Raw genomic sequence first — 21,250 nt, 5'->3', positions numbered from 1 at the left:
CCTAAAGTACCTTCAGCTTCACCAGGTTTCAACAAAAACTATTAAAGCTCCTCAGTGATTTATGAGGGTGGGAAAAAAATAGCTGGCATTGCATATTTAAAGACAACTTCACTTGGACATTCTGAACATGTACAGCCACTTTATGTTTAGCAGCATGGCTATAGATTAAATGACATAGAGGAGGGCTACTTGGATGATCAGAGAGACAAAGTGAGTACTTCAAAAGAGGAGACAAAAGGGAGGTCTAAGGGGCAAAGGAGAGAGGGTTTACATCTGGTTGAACTAACTCTGGTGAAAAACAGAGAACTGACATTAAAGTAGTTATAGAGCTTGCAGAACCCCAGATGATATGACCGCAGTCCAATGCACTATCCTACATAGGCATATCAGTTATTTTCCATCTGTCTTTAGTGTCACTATCAATTTGGCATCAATATAACATGTCTGAACATGGCTTGTTCACTTAAAAAAAATACTCAGCAACAAAGGATTAGAGATGTTGGAAGTACACTGTATAAATACATTGATAAATAATCAAGGGAGAGTAAGAAAAGCTCCCTGAGCTAATGGCCAGTGTTGTCACCACAACCAATAGGATATAAAGGCTGTGAATACCATTAAATCAGGATTTATAGAACTTCAGTCATGTAGAGGAACATAACTAAATTGTAACTAAATTAAAAAAACAAAACAAAAAAAAAAAAAACAGCATGAGTTTAGATACCTCCTGATCAGCTAGTGAAAGGAATTAGTGTTATGACTGTGACATTTTCTGAGCTAAAAAGTGCTGCAGTACATATGGATGTATCACATGTCCTATTTACTCTAGAATGATAAACACCCCAGCACAACAGTATGTTTAGTCCACTGTGTCACTTCAGAACAGAGATAGTATGAGGGAACTTCTTTCCTTTACCAAAAGATGTCAGGATATTTTTTAACATAAATTATGAATTTCTAGGATTCATATTGCCTGACTGCAAGATAGTTATAATATTCCCATAATCTTCTTCTTTCTCCCAGAATAACTAGCTAAAGCTCCTTTATATTATGCTGTGAGATTTAGAATTTTGTTTTTGTCATAGAGTATGTATTTGTGGGGAGAAATATGATTACTGTGAAGACAGTCAGTGAGAGCAGATACTTTCCCTGCTACTGATTTGCTCTCAGTCTCACGTCCAATATCTTTCAATAGTCTCAGCAACATCTCCAGGGATTTGCTTTTCCTCAGTAACATCCCAGTTATTGGCTGCTAGTTCTACCTAGCCTGAAGACAAGCATTCACACAGCAAAGTCCCATCCATATGGGCATGATCTGCTTGTGACCTGCATCTCTCTGAGGACAAGCTCAAGAGCTTTCCTCTTAGACTCTCGTGGATTTTGTGTCTCTTTGTCGTGCTTGCTTGTGGTGATAAGGTTTATCTGGACTATCTCTACTGAAGTAACATTTGCTCATACATGCCCCAAAGAACAGGTTTCAACTCCAAGCAAAATGGAATCAGGCTTTAACACAACTTCAGCCCAGCTGAATAAATGTGCTCAGGCTTAAATGATCTCCAAGTATAGATGCAGGGTTTTTTTTTCCTGCGTGGATGATCAAGCATTTCTGATTACTGTTTGGGTAGCTTGTTTATATAAAGGAGACAAATCCTAAACTAATACTGAAAGTATTCTACCCCAAGAAATTCAAACATATAACTTAGCTCAGAAGCTGACAACAGGTTTTATTTTTTTAAGGTTATTTTTACTGCTAAGTCTCAGATGTTCAGGTTTTCTGAGAAGAGTAGAAGTTTACTTCCTGTAATAATGAAAGGTCAGAAAGGAGTTTGAGACATGGTGAATTTTTTCATTAACAGAATAAAGTTTAGTATTGCAGAAATTGAAATAGTGTGAAAAAAATCCACTAGGATGGTGTTTGTTTTATTTTTTTCTTTCTGACTTCCTAAATTATTATGTATATTATTTTAAAAGATTATTTTAATATGAAACACTGTGCTCTTTTTATTATTATTATTATTTTTTTTCCTTTATGAATGAATATGGGGTACATTTCTGCTTGAATGTCTGAAAACCAGGAAGTAATACTGCATTCTTTTATGCTCATTATTCACCAAATATATATATAAATATATATATGTATACATAATGCAAGCAACATAAACAATTAGAGTGAATAGATTTTAAAAAAATATGTTGATCTTAAATAAGAATCTAACATGGCATTAATAAAAAAGATAGGGAGCCCCTTTTTTGAGTCACCCCCATTAATAAATAAATAAATAAATGAAACTGTATTTGCAGAAAGAGATTTTTAACTGTCTGCATCTTAACCTACCTCTTTAAGTGTGTACACAGCATACACATTCTTTTTATTTTTTTCTCTAATGTTCAAAATTAAGCCCCTCTGTATGCCTTCCGTGCTGAAGTTTATAACCTCAGCCTACACAAGTCCAGTGCAGAAAGATCTACAGCCTCCAGGCAGAGCGAGGAAGCTCTTTAAAGATGAATCATTTTCATAAATGAGTGCAGAGGGAGGTCAAGCCAGGGGACACAGAAGGTTACATGTGTGGCTGAGATAAGGCCTCATTCATCCACTTCTTACTGTCAGGTCTTGATGGGTGAACATTGCCTTGAGCTCCCATAAAACATGTTGTTTGCAGAAAACTTGCAGGTGGTTCATAAAAAAGTCCAAACTGTTACCAAGAAATTTATCTCTCAACTGCTGGATCTGTTTATAATAGAAGTGAAGGATCTCATAGAGAAATTAAGTATCGGAGGCTGACTTATATTGGCTTGCCAGACTGAAAAATCCAACCTGCTTTCCAAATGCTGCACTAAAAATGTCAAAGCAATTGTATTGATGACATCTTGACAAGATACTGTACAAGACTGTTAAAAATCCAACAACAACAAAGGAATGTTGCCTGTTTATGGAAAACTTGTCCCTGAGGAAGGGATGTGGGTATTTAAGAGACTTTTATGGAGGAAATTCAAACTGTTCTTGCTGCAACATTTGTTTTTAGAGAATGTCAATCTTTTTGTACAGTGGTACCCATTTGAGAGCCAGCTTTTAAAAGGGTGTCATTGTTTCTCCCTGTTTTTCAAAGCAAATAGTCAGATAAAACTGGATTGTGTTGGAGGAGGGGAAAGGTGAGGGTTAAATTGATGCAGGAGGCATCAGATGGTGGACAGCTTGATGTTTTTGCACTGAGGGCCTAATTTGAGACCTGTTGAAGTCAAAAAAAGTCCCTTTATTGACTTCAACAGACTTTTAGCTCTAAGGAAATGTACAGAGACTGCCAGCTGGTTTCACATAAGCTACTCCAGAGCCATCAAATAGTAGCAGCTTTCAACAGCTACCAACCTGAAAAGTGTTCACATTCATAACCAAAAATCAAAAGGCCCCGTGTCTATTACACTGCAGTCCCTCTACTCCCGTCTCCTCTGCACAAAAATACAAAGTTAAGTTTTCTGCATTTTTCTCAACTTTCTCTCTCATGCTTTCGTATTCATAGATTTTTACGGCCTGAAGGAGCCATTATGATAATCTGGTGTGACCTCCTGAAATCAATGTATCAATGGGACTGCACCAACATTATGGAGAACAGTATTTGGCCTCTAGATATCCTTCCATATAGAGACAGCACAGAATGAATTAAAATGGATAGGGTATTCATTATGAATTATTTGCTTTGGGGGTTATACGTCCAACATTCTGCCACACTTGTCTGGCTTCTTTTTTTTTTCTTTTTTTCTTTTTTTTTCTTTTTTTGGGGGGTTTGGTTTGTTGTTGTTTTTTTTTTTTTTTTTACTGTAGCCAAATGAAGAGAAATATTTTCTCCGGAAGAATCTGCATAAGTAATATGTGTTCATCTCAGTTGCTGTTGCTGCAGTTCTTGAGCAGAGGCAGTCAGGGGCCCAAAGTTTTAGTTATTGTTTCCTTAAGGATTTGGATCAAAAATATAGCTTTTCACTGTACCCCCTCTTGGTCAGTTCTTTCTCACCAATTTCCCTTGCTACATTTATTGTTAGAAATGTTCAATGCCTATGACGTGTCACTAGGTTATAGTAACAACCCAACCGCCTGTGATAGTGTCACTGGTAGAAGGGAATGAGCCACACAGGTCTGGCACCCCTTCCTCAGGGATTCCTCCACCTGCTCATACACTACTCAAGGCTGCCTCATGGATGTTAAAACATCTCCGTACAGAAGGATCTTGGGTACTAGGCAGCAATATTACCATATGGCCCATTTCCTAGGAAGAATGTGGGATCATCTTATTCAGATCCCTTTAAAAACACAACCTTGAATCACACTATCACATCGCAGAGACTCTGAATTTGGACTAGGACAAGGTTATATCCAGGGAATGGTTGTAGTAACAGTAAAATGAAGCCTACCGCATAAGTGCAAGAGAATCTCAAGGCATATAGGAAGCCTTGGTCCATTAGATCCCTTGGTATATGAAGGACTTTCACTTTGAGGCCAAAGTATATGGTTTTAGGAGTAGCAGGTCCACATCTGTATGCTAGAGCAGCTTTCACTCACAGGAAGTGTCAATGACAATTTCAATCACAGGACCCTAAGTACAAGGCAACTGCTACTTAATTAAGGGAAATTTAATGAGAATTGTTGGTAAACAAATATCAGGTGATTATAGGATGACATCTCCCCGCAGATTACTCAGTAATTACATTTCTCTGACCCCAAAGGAATTTCCATGCAACCTGCAGCAAGGCTTAAAAGACAGAGATAATTAGGTCTTTACTCTCTGAAACTTTTCAGCCTTTTTTTTTTTTTCTTTTTCTTCCACAAGCATATAGAAATTATCAGAGACAGGATCACCCCTCACTCTAAATTCCACTTAAAGAGATGATAACTCCTCTGGTTCCCCTTAGCTGCTCAGCTTCCATAGCTGCTGCCAAGATTTTGTTATCTTCAGCTTTGAAACTCCAACAGGAGCAAGGAGAACTCTCCTCATCTGCCCACAGATACTCCCCTGCTAGAACTGCCCTATGTAAGCTTTGGAAGCAGAAGGATTGTACTACAAATACCATTTCCCATCCCCAGCCTGCCAAGCAAGAAGTGAAGTTTTGCTAAAAACACATTCTCTTTACATAGTTAGAGTAACACAACTGGGGCCCATGTTATTAACATATATCAGCCCTCCTGATGCAACAGAGTAGGTTAATATTGTTTTGATTATACAGCTTTCTATCAGGAAAAAGCTGATTTATCAAAATCAAGATGTTTCTTGGGAGCCAGTCAACTGTGATAATATTCTTGTTGGCAAAATTTCAAACTAACTCCAAGACTAAATAAAGTATTTAGTTTGACCTTCTCACTAACTTTGTTTTGTTTGGAATTTGTTTTCTTTTATTCATTTTTGTTTTCCCTGTTTTTAACTTTAATATCAAAATTTTGTAAACGTTCATCATTAATTAGTGTTACGGTACACAACAGTATAAGATGTTTCAAGTAGTCTGTCATTTCTATGACAACATGCAGCCATTATGAAGATAAAACATTTCACAGTGTGATGGAAAAGTAAAATGGCAAAGATGTCAAGAGAATTTCCAACCTGACCCTTTCTTATAATATAACACCAAGTATATCTAGATCATTCTTGCCAGGCATGTCTCTAACCTGCTCTGAAAAACCTCCAGTGCTAATGACTCTGCAGCCCATCAACCTTATGCTGTTTCTGTCCACGAAGTTAGAAGGATTTTGTGATAACTAACCTACAACTCTCCCATTGCAAATTAAACCCATTTCTTCTTGCTCTACCAACAGTTGACACAGAGAATAATCAATCACTGTCCTCTTAAAAAAAAAAAAAAACAAAAAAAAAAAAAAAAAAAACTACTATATATTTGAAGACTCTTATCATGCCTCCCTTCCTTCACTGCTTTTCTAGACTAAACAAACTCAATTCCTTCAACTTTTCATTATAGGTCATGTTTTCTTAAACCTCTTCTCTTTCGTGTTACTCTCCTCTGGATGTTTTCCAAATGGTTTATTACTTTTTTTAAAGTGTAGTGGTTAGGACCACATACCTCAGGCCAGCTGAGTCCCCACCTGTGCCAAGTAGTACAGGCTAATGACCTCCCTTTTGATAAGTATGTTTCTGTGTTTCTGTTAAAACAGCTTGGACTTTCCATTCCATAAAACATCATAATTTCTAATTACCAAAACAAATTTTGAAATGCTGGAGTTCCCCACACAATGGGAATTAACTTCTGGCTGGCTCTACTACATGAGAAAAAGATGCTCCTGTGACTGGAATACACAGTACTTAGACTACTGCAGTCTGCACAGTTAAAATACTCTGTCATATACAGGGCTTTTACCTGTAGACTTCATATTGTTTTGAGAAAGATGTATCTATCTACAAATGCAGAAAGCCAAGGAGGGAAAAGGACAATACTCCAGGATGGGAATTATCCACACTGAAAGTCATGTCTGCAAAGATGAGTTTCTAGGATCATATTTCATGAAGTGGAAAAGGCACCACTCTATTTGTGTAGAGTCAGATCAAAAAAGGATCTGTCCATCCAGGAGGGCACATCTCAGCTATCCTCTTCCTTCAGACACCCTGTCATGAAGATGACACATACAGTGACAAAAGAAGCCAAAAAAAAACTGAAACCAAACTTGGGAATCCCTAGTGTCCCACCAAGTTTAAAATGCATGCATACGTATACATCAGACTCTATACTTTGACTTATAGAGGGACTCTAGAGTGCCCTATGCTATTACAGGGGACTAATAACCTGAAGAGAAAGCTTTGGTCCAAAACACACTGTTAAAGTCAAAATCTGTTACCCATGCAAAAATCCTCTCCCCTTGGCTTTGAGCTCAGGTGAAATGTATGTGCTCACTCATTACTCTGAAATTTTGGAGATTTGGATCCTGTCCCTAGCTCTGCTTTAGGGAATCATTGTTGGGTGATTCTGGATAAATCACCTCCCTCTGTCTCAGTGCCCCATCTGCCAAATGTAGTTACTGTCTTGCACTTCCAGGTACTTCTTCAGACTGTCTCATAGAAGTCTCTAGAGAGAAGGCAGATACTCTTATTGTTATTTAGAAGGGAAAGAAGAAAAAACAGCACTGTAGAAAAGTGACAGTAGATTTACTTTTGTGGAGAATAGTGTCTCCCTTGATGAAATGAAATCAAATGTGTCTGAGACAGAATGGAAAATTATGGAATGTGACATTCAGGAATGCCCCTTGCTCTCCTAAAAGTCTGCAGTAAATGAGACCCTGACATGAGTACTTAAACATAATAAAAATATCCGTCTGACTGGAAGGAATCCAGAATTTTGTGAAATACTTTTATTAATATCGTTTCCTGTGCAATAGCTACAGGACTTTTTTCTCCATTAACACTTTGGGCTCAGAAACCAATAGTGCCAGTTTCTGCTGGGCTATTTGGCTGGTAGATCTACAGAAGACAAAGAAGTTTTCCAACTATGTGTCAGCTAAGGAACTCTGCCTCTGCTGGAAGTTTCCCTTGAAGATGCTTTGAGGAAGACAGTGATTCTTTAGAATTGAAAGATCAAAAGAAAATACTTGTATGGGTAAAAAATGGGAGGGCTGGAGAGGGGAAAAATACAAATAAACAAATACAACAAAAACAACAAGAACCAACCTTTGCTGTGTTATGAAAATACTATGAAGAAGAGACTTCATAGTTCACTCAGGATCCATAAACCTGCTATGGCCTCAGAGTGGTGATCTGCACAATTTAAGCACTCAGCAACATAAGTCTCAGCATTTTTTCTAGCTTCCCAAGGTCACTGTCACATGGAGAGCTATCTGCTCACAGCTTGTCACTTCCTGCTGGTGCCATCCAAATGACTGGAGAGCTCTTCTGCACTGAGATTCAGTGGGGATTTATTTCAACTTTAAATGGAGTATCTTTAAGATTATGAGAGGAGCCAAGGTCCTGGTTGCCTAACATAACAATAGGGAATTTAAGACTTAAGTGGGAGTCCATGTTTTTTTTTTTACCCTTGGGCTCCAGTGAGTCCAGTAGTTTCCTGAGCTCCTCCTTTTCCATACCAGGTACATCACTAGAAGGTCCACAGAGCTGACCAAAACTGGAGCTGAACCAGACAAAGAGCAGAAACCGTGTGATATATTGTGACATTTTTAGTTTCACACAACATAAAAAAGACTTGTTCTGCAATGCATGAACTGAGGCTTTGGGCACAATTTGGAATGGATTCTGATTTCTGTTTAAATCAGTCAACAAATATCATACTGAAAACTGGGCCTGAGTTCTGTTTATATTAAGCCTTGCACTATGGGGTATTGTTGTATCCTTCATTAACTCAGCAGTAACCAAAATTCTCCTGTCCCATCAGAATAGATTAAGTAACACTGAAGGGTCTTCTGGAAGAAGAGGACAAGGAAAATCTCATCACTAACCTTACATATGTTTTTACATGGTGCATTTAAAATCCAGTGAGGTCCAATCCTATACTCTGGAGGACTTTTTCTTTCATTTCAAGGGACAAAGGGTCAGACCTAGCATATTATTCATCTACCATAGTGACCATGCCAGCAGAGGTCCTTAATGTCCCTTCCCAGAACAGGGTTGCCCCTTTATTTTTAAGTCATCTCGCACCTCCCACCTCAGGGCTTGTTCCCTTGTTCCCCCTCTGTCCTGCACTTGATCTTATCTTCTGAAACAGTCAATCCCCTTTGTCTCCTTTTGTGTCTTTGTTTTGGTACTTATAGGGTCTAGTGATAAATATCATCCCCATACCTCTGTGTGGGTGCTAGTCTTTGTGGTGTCTTCCACCACCCACACAGGTTTGTGTGACCTTTTCATGCTGTTTTTACATGCCGAAAGTCCCTTCCTACTACACGTGTTTTCAACTACATTTCCACTGCTGCCTTCTGTCTCCTTTAATTGCTGTGCATGCTCAAGAATTACCTACAACAAAACACACAGGATCATTCCAACCATGCCATCCTAATATATTTGCCTTAACCCTTCATATATCTTCTTATCCCTACCCGAAACTTTGCTCACTCCTTTTGTGTATGTGTGTGTATGTTTGTGCATTCATTTAATTTGTGAAGAATGAAACAGGATGGTTCAAAAAAACTACTATGCATTTCTGATTTTCTTTCTGTGTCTGAATCACAAAGAAGTCACATCAGTTTTAAGTGCAGTTTCTGCAAATGAGTCTTTAGCTCAGTGCTAGAAGCTTACCTGTCTGTATTTGATTCACTGCCACCTCTCGTAGGCTGGTAGAATACTGCTGTAGCACAGCAATATTGCCTGTTGTCTACAGCAGCTACATCTATACCATTACCTGTTTCTCTGGCCTTGAAGGCAAATGCTGCAGGACAGGTTCATAAGGTTGTATTACTTTCTTTTTCCCAAAATGAGAAGGAGAGCTCTCTTTGGATGATGCATGTTGGGAATGTCCCCTTGCACACACTGTTCCCCAAAATGTATCAGGGGGCTGCTGGAGAAAGTGTTAGTTAACATGTACCAAAAACAACTTAGGAGCCATGCTCAATCCTGTCTTACTCTGTTTAGTACCAGTAGAGGTTTAACCTGAAACTTTTTTTGTTTGTTTGTTTGTTGTTGTTTTTATTTTTCATTTAACACATAGAGCCAGATTCTAGTGTTTTGTTTTTTGGTTTTTTTTTTTTTTTTTTCTACATTGATGTACAGCAATAATTAAATCTAAATGCATCAAACCATCTTGTGCAGAAGTGTAATTCGAGACTACATTTGGCCTTTTCTTCTGTGAACTTACCACCTAATTCTCATCTTTCTCAGGTTAAGCTGTTAACTCCTGATTTCACCCCATTCTCTGGATCATGGACCACTACAACAAAATCATCCATTAACTTTAGCTCATCAATCCATATTCAACAGCTTCCAAGAGTAGTGTCAAAGGTGGTGGAGCAAATCATACCAATGAGAATAAAATTTTACAGCCCTTCATCTTCATGATACCTGACATCATGAATTAACCATTGAGTTCAGTGAGAGCAAATTTAAAATAAAGTATTACTTTGGTATTAAGTAGTGGTAGGTAAATCTGAACAAAGGTACATGAAAATAACGAAATCAAAAGCAGGAAGCCAGCATGTGGTTGACCAGCTAATTTTAAATAGAAAGTTTGGGGATTTTTCAGAGTACAGGAACTCTGCATTTAGAGCAAAGCAGACTTTGCAAGAGGCACATTGCTCCTGACTGCACACAAGCAGAGAGGTTGTTGATATGGAAAATTACTTGGCCAATGGCCAACATTTATTTAGGCTTGTGAAAAGGGAAAGAGAACACTTTGGAAGAAAAATCTCGAGGTAATACATTGACTAGTTATTATCACAGGGGATAAAAAGACGTAAATCAAATGAGATTAAAAAAAAAAAGGATGTTTAATACACATAGGTTAAAGATGTATTCAGTGGCAGGACATCATCTGTGATTTATATTTCTAAGCAATAACAAAACAAAATAAAAAGACTCAGGTAAACAGGGCAAACTGAAATGAAGGAAGATAAAAGATACCCAGGTATCCAGTAGCTCAGGTAGACCATAAATTTCAAAAATATAATTCTTCAATAATAATATAATCCATATTTAATTAAATTTTAGAAATATAATTATTTTCAGAAACTACCAGTTCTGGCTTAAGTTCCTTCTTTCTTAAGTAATCATATCATGGCTTTCAAAGTAAGATGTTGTGGACACTTTCTGATAAAGCTGTCCTATAGAAAATGTGTTGTAGGACTGAGCTACAGCATCCAAAACAAGATCTCATCTGAGACTAGAATGATGATCTAGGTTTGCTATTGTGCAGTTTCCTTCTGATGACACTGCCATTACTTTGGGACTAGCTCATGATATTTAAAACAGAGTTCTCAGCCATTAGCCAGAGGGCCAATTTCAACCCACACAACCTATGGGATTGGCTCAGCAGGTTTCCCCACACCTTGAGTGTCACACTGCTCCAAGTGCTATGTGATTGTGGTGGGAAACATGCAGCAGCCACACTGCTCCCAAACAACTCATTGTCTGAATGATAGAGGCATAACTTCCGATCATTTTGTTCCATTTTCTGCTGCTATAACTTCCTGCCTATAGGAAAAGAGACCATCAGTCTACAGTGGGTAGTGAACAAAAGGGATGACTTGAAGTGTTTTAAGAGAAAGGTGGTCCTGGATACTGATGATGAAGCAGTCCCTTTGGGTGCTGAAATGTCACTCCACTGCCCAGCCCAGCTCTTTTGTCAAACAGACAATCTTGTTTTGATGCAGATTATACTGAGCCAACAAGATTTACAAAATGTGATATGACTCTGAGAATTTTGCTTGCCAAATTCAGCACCCCTTCATCAGTATGTAGAAGTGAATCATGGTGGAGAAAGAATCAGACTGGACTGAACAGGCGTGATGTGACCAATCTGTTGTAGCATAACTGCAACACAGCCCCCATTTGCTTTCCATCATTCAGTTTTGAGAGATTTTGATGTGGGAAGAAGCAACAAATAAGGTAGATCTTGTTACCTGTATCATTCCCTTCTACATAATCTCTCCTTCTTTTTCCTACAGATTGAATACAGCTGAGGACCTTTTCTCATGCCTTTGATCACTTCTGTTGCACATTGTAGCTACTGACCAATACTATTGGCACCTTTATTCTCATTCTTAGATGTGCAACTCTTTTCTCCTGGGATTTTAAAACTCCTGTGTATACAGCTGTGGTTCTGTATTGGCGTACTTTCCACCACAGCATTTGACCTGGCACAGCCCTTCTCAGCCATAATATTGAACAACATGACATAGTCTGTAAACAGCTCTTGTCATATCGCTTGGTATAGGATATCGCACTGATGGACAAAAGCCCATCTGCTGTAAATCAGAGCTCTCCTATTGACTTTGGTGGAACCATGCCAATTTATGCCAGCTGAGAGTGGCTCTTGCTATTATTAATGCATCCTTATTCTTTTCCCCATGTGTTTTTTGAAACAAACAGAAGACACCATGGAAAATAAACTACGTGTTCAGTAATTCCTCATTGATCTCAACTGAACAATTCACAGTATCAGAAAGGTAAGTAGGGGTAGAGGAGACTGCATGTTTTTAAAATGTCAAACAACATCTGGTCCCCATTTGTGAGAATTACTGAGTCTTCTTCAGTCCCTTAACCCTTTCACCCACATTGTATCTGTGTTTGCACAGTTTATGAGTTTTATCTTTGGAATCCTTTCAATGAATGAAACTCGATATAGAAAATGAATCTTTTCTACAGGCCCTTTCCAAGGATTAAAAGAAGGACTGATTCAAAAAGCCCTCACCCCCATGCTCCTCCCTGACACCCACATCACTCCAATTTAGGGCTGTGTCAACATTTTCAACATAAACCTTTCAATTTCAGATGCAGTATTTCCACCAGACTGGGAACATGGTAGGTAAGGTGTCAGTTTTGGAGCAGTTTTGTCTCTGACCTCAAATGCAAAGTGTTTCCATGGTTATTTCAATCTCCTAAAAGCATTTTGGAGTGGGGGTGTGGAAGTTGTTCCAAAATTACCCAGTGAGAACGGGTTTTAGACAGAAAGGTTCTTAAATTTGTGATCTTTTCTTCGGTATTTCCACGTGCTGATTTTTAGAAACTTCTGAGTACCAACTGACCGGATACCAGTCACTTTAGATGCCTCAGTTTGGGTGCCCAAAGGCAAAATGCCTGTACTTCACTCTAAACTTTTGATATAGTCGTGCCTCTAGCATGCTGATACTGCTTTTTTTTTTTTTTTTTTTTTCAGTTACAGCTAAGGTGAGGTAGGGTGTTAGTCTAGGTGTGAGGTACAATTACATGAATGATTTCTGAGTGGGAAGAGACTAAAACCTTCTCTTCCAATTTCATAGATTAACCTCTGTACCTCTTCAGCAGGGCAGCTTGTACCAAAGTTATTCTCTGCTCCCACTGAGGGAAAGTCCTGTTACCTGGACTAGCAAAGCTGAGAAGGGCTTGGCAAAACCCATGATGTCATAATATCTCATCCGGCCATGTACTTGACCATAAATATACAACCCCAGGAGGAGGACCAGCCTCCTGTGAACCCATTTCTATAGGGTTCACTGCCCAATTCACAGTTCCCACTGGGCAGCAGGAAGCACAGATGCTGAAATTTCCTTAAAGATGGCAGCAGCACCTATTTGACCCCTTCAGATCCACTGAGCACCAGTGAATCTGTTTGCATCAGCTGATGGTCCTTGAAGTACTGGTGGAAAATCCTGTCTCAAAAAAAAAAAGAAAAGGAAAGAGGAAAACAGAGAACCTGGAAAAAATGTCTCTAGAGAAATGTAAGTTAAACACAAAAATACCTTCACAAGCACTTTTTCAGGATTGTGAGGTTGAACCCTAAGTTAAATCAAGTATTTGGAGCACAGGTTTCCCTATAGCTTCCCTCAGAGGAGAGTAGTACAATTGGAGCAATAACCAGCATGGTGCTGAGCAACTGTGAAAACTTTGAAGTTAGATATCCTAGGTGTGTGTCTTCCAGTGAGGAGGAACATCAAGGACTTCCATCATCCATCCACCTCTCCTTCATAGACTGGTATTAAGGCTATGCTTAACACAGGTGTAATACAGCTACAGGAATACAGAAATAGGGTGTTGACTCTTTGAGACAATGTTAACAGGTCCTGGAAGTTCTGCCCAGCTGCACAAAACTCACAAAAGTTTCCTGCTATTTTTGGCTTGGCTTTGAAACAGGCCCTGAAACATTACTATGGCAGAGCCTCAATGGATTGGCAGGTACTTTTTTCCATGACAGTCAAAAGGACTTGAATTTGGCCTTCTGTTACTCCTGATGAGACAGAACTGGAGCTGAAAGTCCAATTTTTCCAGCAGAAAATAATAATTATCCAAATCACTGTATTCTGGAGGGATGCATTGGCTCCACCAGGAGGTTAAACATGCAATTATTAAATGTCTCATTCCCCTAAATTAAAAATATTTCATTGTGTCTTTATTCTTGTGACGAGATCAGGAAATATAACGCAGAGTAATCATTGCCTCATATTGGCATGAACAATACAGACAAAAGTTATTGTTTCAACAAGGATTAAACAAAGCCTATCAGAATACTTAGTTTTATGAATGATTCTGTGATTTTATTACTATTTTCTGAATTTGAGATTCATCCCTTCCCCTAAGGGAAAAATAATAGATAAATAAATAAATAAATAAATAAAAGAGAAATCTTGTAATTCCCCAAAAAGGCAATTCTGTCAGTTTTTAACCAGCTCTACCTCATTTGTTAACTGAAAATTCACCCCTGCAAGTATGAACCTGTAGAGACAATGGGATCAGGAATGTCCTTTTAAGGTCTCGTTTATAGATGGACAAAGTCTCCAAATTACCATTGATTAGAATTGGAACAAGAGTAGCTCCACATCTCTGAAATTCAGGCCTCAGATGACTATCAAATAATTAAGAACAGTTAGCAGCAGCCGCTAACATAAGGCTTCATCAGAATTTTGCATGCTGGCACAGACTGGGGAGTCTTAAGCAATAACAGAAACTGAGTTATACAATCAAAGCATATAGGGATAAATTCTGTTCCTGATAGCATCTGTGGGAAAATTGCCATTGAATTCAATATGACCACCAAGATGTGCCCATAATTATTAGCAATGCATGAAACACTTTGGACACTTGGTAAGGCTGCATACATGAATAGCTCTGCTTCAACAAGGAGGAACTGGACTCCGCATGACATTTGTTGGCCTTATTACAGGAGTTGTCCATGGGACAGCAATTCCATTTTACCATAGTTTTTGAGGTTGTGAAATTTGTTTCCCTCCACATTGGAGAAAAGGAAAAGAGGAAAATAAAAAGCTTTTCAAATATTTTGGCAAATTTTAATGGCACTAGATTTTTAACAGCCCTTTCATTATACATGAGAGACATGAGCTCTGCTTCTCTTTGAATTCTGTCCTTGACCAGAGCCCTGAACCTCAAAAATTTCTCCAAGAAAAGTGTCAACAAAATAGACACTTCTTTACAAAATGCTTCAGCTTTGATGAAACATGTTTTAACAAAATGTATCTAATTAACAGCTCTAATTAGAATGCAGTATGTAATTCCAGAGGTGAAAAGAAACTCTGCTGCATACCAAGAACCTTCCATCACAAGATAAATTCTCCTGTTGTTTTTTTTTTTGTTTGTTTTTGTTTGTTTGTTTGTTTGCTTTGTTTTGTTTGTTTGCTTTTTTTTTGTTTGGTTGGTTTGGTTTGGTTTTTTTTGTTGGTGGAGAATTAGCCTTTATTAACATTATAATTGCATTTGTTGTTTTTTCTTAAGAACCAGTTTTCCAAATTCAAGACAATATTTTTGTAGAAAGCCCTATTCTCGGCAAAATGTAGTTGTAGGCAATATGATCAAAAAAATGATCAAAATCATCAGCAAATTTAAAACAAATGTGGTTAACAGATTGGGATTAAAAAGCTTTTAAATCAGTATGCCTCAACTTTCTGTAAACCAGACCTTCCAGATTTCTGTTCTTAAATCATGTTTCATTTTCAAATTCATATACATTGAGTCTATCAATAGATAAAATGAATATCAAAGTAAAATATTTAATTTATAGCCAATGGAAATGTTTCTTTTCACATAAGTTCATTTTCATTTTGATAAGGAAAGTCTCCCAAATAAAAGTAGCATTATTTCTAGGTAATTTCAGGACAGTGATTTAGCTGCTGAAGCTGAACAGACCCAAACCACCAAGACACTGTTATCCACACAACTTTGATTGATTAATTTCTTTTTCTTTCCCTTTATATATTTTTTAAGAAAGACTATTGATTGAGAATCAAGGTAGAAAACTCAAAATTAATATATAATTATATGTTGAAAGTTTCAGAGTTTCTTTCTAGCAATTTTGATCTTTATTGGTTTCTTAATTTTGTCACTATTTTAGCAAAAAAATAAAAAATGGACTTTCATTCACTGGACAAATGGGGTGATAAGATCATGTTCTTGTGGTTAGAGAAACCTCATAACTCTTCTTGAATGAACCAGTGCATCCCAAGATTGACAGGGTAGGCACTCTCCATTGGGTTGCATTTAGAGAAAAGAAAGTGTTATGCTCCGCTCCAAAACAAGTCGTGCTAAATGAAGAGGTGACTACCTCTGCACCATCCAAAGGAGCTCACCACTGCCTCCCAGCTGAAAGTTACTATCCAGCAGCAAAGTTGATGTTATGGGCCTGCCCCCCCTTCTTTCAGTCAAAATAAGCCAAGTAGATGTACTGATATAAATACCGACTGTCTGAGAGGTACCACTTCGGAGTAATGGTTGGAGTATGCATTCAAGATTTCATATCTTAAACATAGAAAGGGGGAAGAAACTGGAGAACCCCAAGTCTCACCTTGCTTCTTTTGAGGAACAAATTCTTCTATCAAAACTAGCCTGGAGCAATCCCTTTCCTTGAGGAGAACAAGGAATATGACCGTGATGAGTAAAGTCTTGCAGTTCTGCAGACGTTCAAAAGGCTTTCAGAGATATAAAAGTACAAATCTGATGGAAAGTTAATGAAACTTTCACTCCTAAATCTCTTAGGTCCTTTTGAAACTTTCCTCACTTATCTTCAAAGCACTGTTCAGGCATAAGCCTTGGCAATTTGCGTGGGTGATACTATATAGGGATTAACAGCCATTTTATAGATGAGGAAACTGAGGTGAAGTGACGTGCCAAAGGCCACACAAGAAGTCGTGTCAAAGGATTCAGATGGAGAAGGATTAGCAAGGGGAGAGGGGATATTTCATCATTTAGATAGAGAATTATGGAGAGAAGAAAGAGGGTTCAACAAATTTGTAATTAAAATTCTAGGCTGTTCAGAAACAAAATACTTCTGCTTAAAATTTCTAATTTTGAAAAACAAGTTATTGTGTTCTTAGTTGTCTCCCCCACCTTTCTTTTTCTGTTTTCTCTTTCCTGCTTCTGATGTATTTTATTTTCTATGGGGAAAAAATAAAAAGAAAAAAGAAAAAAAGAAAGGAGTGAATAAAGTGTTCTGTAAGATCAAAAATCAAGATAAATACACAAAAACTGAAAAATATTCTCTATCAATTTCATTTCACGTTTTGCATTTTGCTGTGACTTAAGAAATAAAAAGAGTAGCATGTAACTGTGCTAAATTTGTCTAATAATAATGGGAATATTGTGTCCTTATGGTCTGAGGATGTAAAAGATTGAAAGTTTACAGAAAGATGAAATAAGAAAAAGGAAATATCTGTTGATAGGACTGATACAATACATGAGTTCTGGTGCACTTAAATCTTTCAGACATGAAATTGGCAGTAAACCTCAGTCTTACTAGAAGCCTTATATATTTGCTTAACCTAATTATGTTAATCATCTAAACAACTGAAAAGGAAAAAGTGGCTCACAAGTGCAGAGCAAAAGCAGGTGTTGTTGGGGCAGAGGTGATAAGGTTTGACTCCCTCTTGGACTTCAAGAAGGATGGGTAATTGCCTATGGAACTATGATTATCTGGTGGTGTGAGGGAAATTATAATGTGTTAAAAAACAGTTATGTCTTTAAAAGAGCAAGCTCAGGATCCATTGGCCAGTGCAGGGCAGAGTGGCTCAGCCTAATTATGAGCATTTACTTCACTTCATACCCAGGTTTTTCAGCCCACACAACATTCCCTGAAACTACAGCTATCCTACCAATGGTACTCCAGCAAATTAATTTAAAGGCAGCTCGGGGATACCTGCATGAGCTTTAGTGACTGCGGTATAAACATCCCCAACTGCGGGGTGAAGAATGGAAGCAAAGAATGGGTGACTCACCTGCTGAGACAGGAGTGTGCCAGGCAAAATCTTTCCAGGAAAGTGTGGAAGTAACTAAATTGTCTCCCAGACACAGGCACTGGTTGGGCTGGGACTGGCTGGTAGGATGCTGTGGGGGAAGTAGCTCTTCAAAAGTTATTACTGTCCCTTCCATGCTGAGGGGAAAAAAAAAATGCAAAAAGAAAGGGTAAAAGATACTAAAGAAAGGGTAAGCAACTTGCCCAAGGTTTCAGGAGTCATGAGTCACCAGTGTGAAATTAGGACCCTCTCTCACTGAGTGTGTAAGTCAGTGGAAATTCAGGGCAGGATACACATGGCCGTGTCTTAAAGGTCCTTAGACACTTCAAAGACCTATAAGTTTCTTAGAATGCCTCTCCAGCCCAGGTTCTTGGAAGGACTGACTCACCCAACTCCCACAGATATCATCCTCATGTTTAGTGGCCTTTCAAAATCTGTCCCTGATTTGGTACTTAAAGGCCCTCGGCCTTGTTTCTTGGAGGTGTTAATGGATTTCTGCTCAACATCAGGTCTTTCATCACTTGCACCTTAAATGTCTCTATCCTAAGCACTCAGGGCTAGTGGCCTGGTCCCGAGCCTATCAGTGACAATAGAGAGATTTCCATTGGCTTCAATGGGCCTTGGAACAAGCTCTAAATCCTTAAATAACCTGCTCTGAAAGAGTCTATCCCAAAAATTAATCAAGGGAAGGAAGGTCTGTGAAAACACAGCCATCTATGTTCCCAGCTCCCTCCCAACCCCTCCCTTCCCCTCCCCCATGTTTCAAACACTTCTGCAGGTGATTTCTGTAATTTTAATTAATTTTAATTGCCTGATTAATTTAATTGAAACACCACGGAAATTAAATGCGCACATTATGGTGTGTAATTAACATTAAGGCAATGACACAAACTGGCCAGAGTGGAGTGAAGGTCTGTGTGCTCTGTTAGTGAATCATGCTCTTCTGTTGCTGGTGCTCGGGAACACAAATTTGGAAGGAGTGTGAGACAGGGGCTGGTTTTGCAAGAGGTGCTGCTTGCTGGGAGAAAGCCACAGCAGGCTGGGATGAATTATGGGTGGCATGGCACGAAGCCTTGTTGATGAAACCTGCCTTGATCTAGAGGGTTTCGTCATGCCACCTGGTGAAATGAATGTGGGGTATGGGGTGGGGTGAGGGAGAAGGAGTATCCAGAGCTTTCCTCAACAGAGAAGAATGAATTCTCAAGATTATGTAGAACAGCAACCATTAGGATAAATTTTCCTTCTTACAAGAAGTGTAAAAACTACTTTTTAGAAGAGGACTACATTCAGTCTTTCCAGCTGTGCCAGGAACCATGAATGTATTTGCATGTTAATATTGAGTGTTCATTAGAGTCATTTTTTATTTTCCTAACCTGAGGCCTTTTTTATTATCAGGAGGGTGGATGGATATTTTCCACGATAAGATCTTGTTTGCAGTTTTTTTTCTTGTGTTGTGCTTTTTTTTTTTTTCCTCTTTCTTTCTCTAACCCAGCGTGTCAAATTCCAGTCTGTGTGAAAGGTGAGGGCGTGTTAGAGAAGACAATGAAAGGTTCTGCATATGCAGGGAACTCTGGAAAAAGCTCAGGGCTTTGCTTGTCCCACCCCGTTCCACCCCTGCCACTCCCGAAGAGCAACACAACACTGATGGGTGAGATCATTGCTCTGAGGGGGTAATAAAACAAAACCAGAAAGGGTAATTTAGCAACACTATATATGGAAAAATTGGCCAGTTTTGTGCAACCACTGACTACTGCAAAAATGCCAAGCTGACAGAGGTAGATCAGATAGGATCTTTCAGATCACGGCTGTTAAAGGCAGGGAGACTCCCCTTTACACATTTTATAGGATTGACATGAATAGAGAGTTTGGGCTATTTTCCTATCTATTTTACAACAGAAACAATACAGTTACTATGGGTTTGAACTGAATTGTCCTAAGCTTCAGTCTGGTGCAAATGGAGAAGAATCCTTAGATTCTACATTTCTACCACTTACAATTAGCATATCCATTCAAAAGAAAATTGTGGAGGCATTGCCAAGACAATAAAATTCCCCATTCTCTTTTCATAGATGCAAGTTCTTCCAGGCCCATCAGACTTATCTGTGGTTATCCCTGGCTCCCAGTCCACCAGACCATTCCCAGAGATAATCTGCCCAGTTGCACATGCAAGTATGCTCTCAGCACTTTCCAGGACATGGAATGGCATTGCTGGTCAAGGGAATGTGAATAATTGTCTGTTCTGCAGGTTAGGGAAAAAAAAAAAAAAAAGAGAGATTCCTATATAAAGAAGGAAGACTAAAGTTGGTTGGTTTGTTCTGTTCTCCGCAGAATGTCCCAGAGGATCAAAACCCAAATGTTAATTTTCCAGCTCTTTTAAGAAAGCAAGATCTAACGTCCACCTCAGCACCCTGTGGCTGAAGAGCCATCCTATCCCCATAATTACAAGGTAGTGATAAGAGCGCTTCTTAGGTTTTAGGAGACCTGAATTAAACTCTCTCTCCTCTCCAAGTGGATTCAAACTCATGCCTCCCACGCATGAAGAGCCTCCTAACCAGGCAGTATTAAGTATTGCCAATCCCTCCCAGTTGATGCTGTTCCACTTCACAGCCCAACGTGGATCTGGGATCCAGGTGCCTCCCTCCCAGGAGAGCAGCCTAATCAGCAGACTGGTGACTCATCCTGGCTCTTTGTTTGCGTGAGCTCTGAATTATTGCCTGCCAAGTGGAATAGCTCCAGAGCCATCCCAGATCACGTTGCCCTCAGATACACTCCAGCCCAGAGGCTAGGACACTCACCAGCTGGGTGGAAAATGCCTGCTCAAATCCAACTTTCTTCCTGATTCAGCTGCCTCCTTGCTGAATATCCTACTCCCTGTAGATTGCTCCCTATGGGAGTCTGGTGCCCTTAATTTCTCCCCTTGGACCTATACCAAACTCAAAAAAAATATATTAAAATATTAATTGGTGCAGAAAGTAAGTGGACTAATTCCCAAGGATGTTTAACACATTGTCTGTGGGTTCTCGTGACTGCATAATCACATGAAATAAGATGTTGTGGACAGGAGCAGTTGAGTACATTCACCCTTCTTTGTATACTAGTAGCATGGGCATTCTCCAGGAAAGAAAAAAAACTGAATATGAGTTTGTTGTATCCTGCAGGAAAAATGTCAGCTACTGAGAAACCACTCATGAAACCTGGTGTGTGTTGTATTCCTTTTGCTCCTTCAGTTTTTGGTGAAATTACTCTGTAAATGTCTCTCCCAGATGAAGCTACAAGCAGATTTGACCTGAAGGGGGCAAGTAATTTCACAACAGCTGAAACTGCATTTCACAGCAAACTTAGCCTATGACCAAAAGTAATCATAAAAAAAAAAAAAAAAAAAAAAAAAAAAAAAAA

General features: G+C 38.8%; 1 long non-coding RNA gene across 2 annotated transcripts in view; it reads right to left on the bottom strand.

Annotated features, from left to right (window-relative positions):
• The window catches only part of LOC119716303 (uncharacterized), a 71,423-nt gene that overhangs the window by 35,191 nt on the left and 14,982 nt on the right, over positions 1 to 21,250 (bottom strand). The window contains exon 2 of one of the 2 annotated variants that reach the window (XR_011811995.1): positions 17,837 to 17,991. The exons of the other annotated variant lie outside the window; for it this stretch is intronic. This is a non-coding gene — a long non-coding RNA (uncharacterized lncRNA). The remainder of the gene's footprint in view (positions 1 to 17,836; positions 17,992 to 21,250) is intronic. 2 annotated transcript variants of the gene reach the window in all.

The sequence above is a fragment of the Anas platyrhynchos genome, chromosome 1, assembly GCF_047663525.1.
Source record: "Anas platyrhynchos isolate ZD024472 breed Pekin duck chromosome 1, IASCAAS_PekinDuck_T2T, whole genome shotgun sequence".
Classification (NCBI taxonomy): Eukaryota; Metazoa; Chordata; class Aves; order Anseriformes; family Anatidae; genus Anas; species Anas platyrhynchos.
This window is presented reverse-complemented; position numbering and strand designations above follow the sequence as displayed.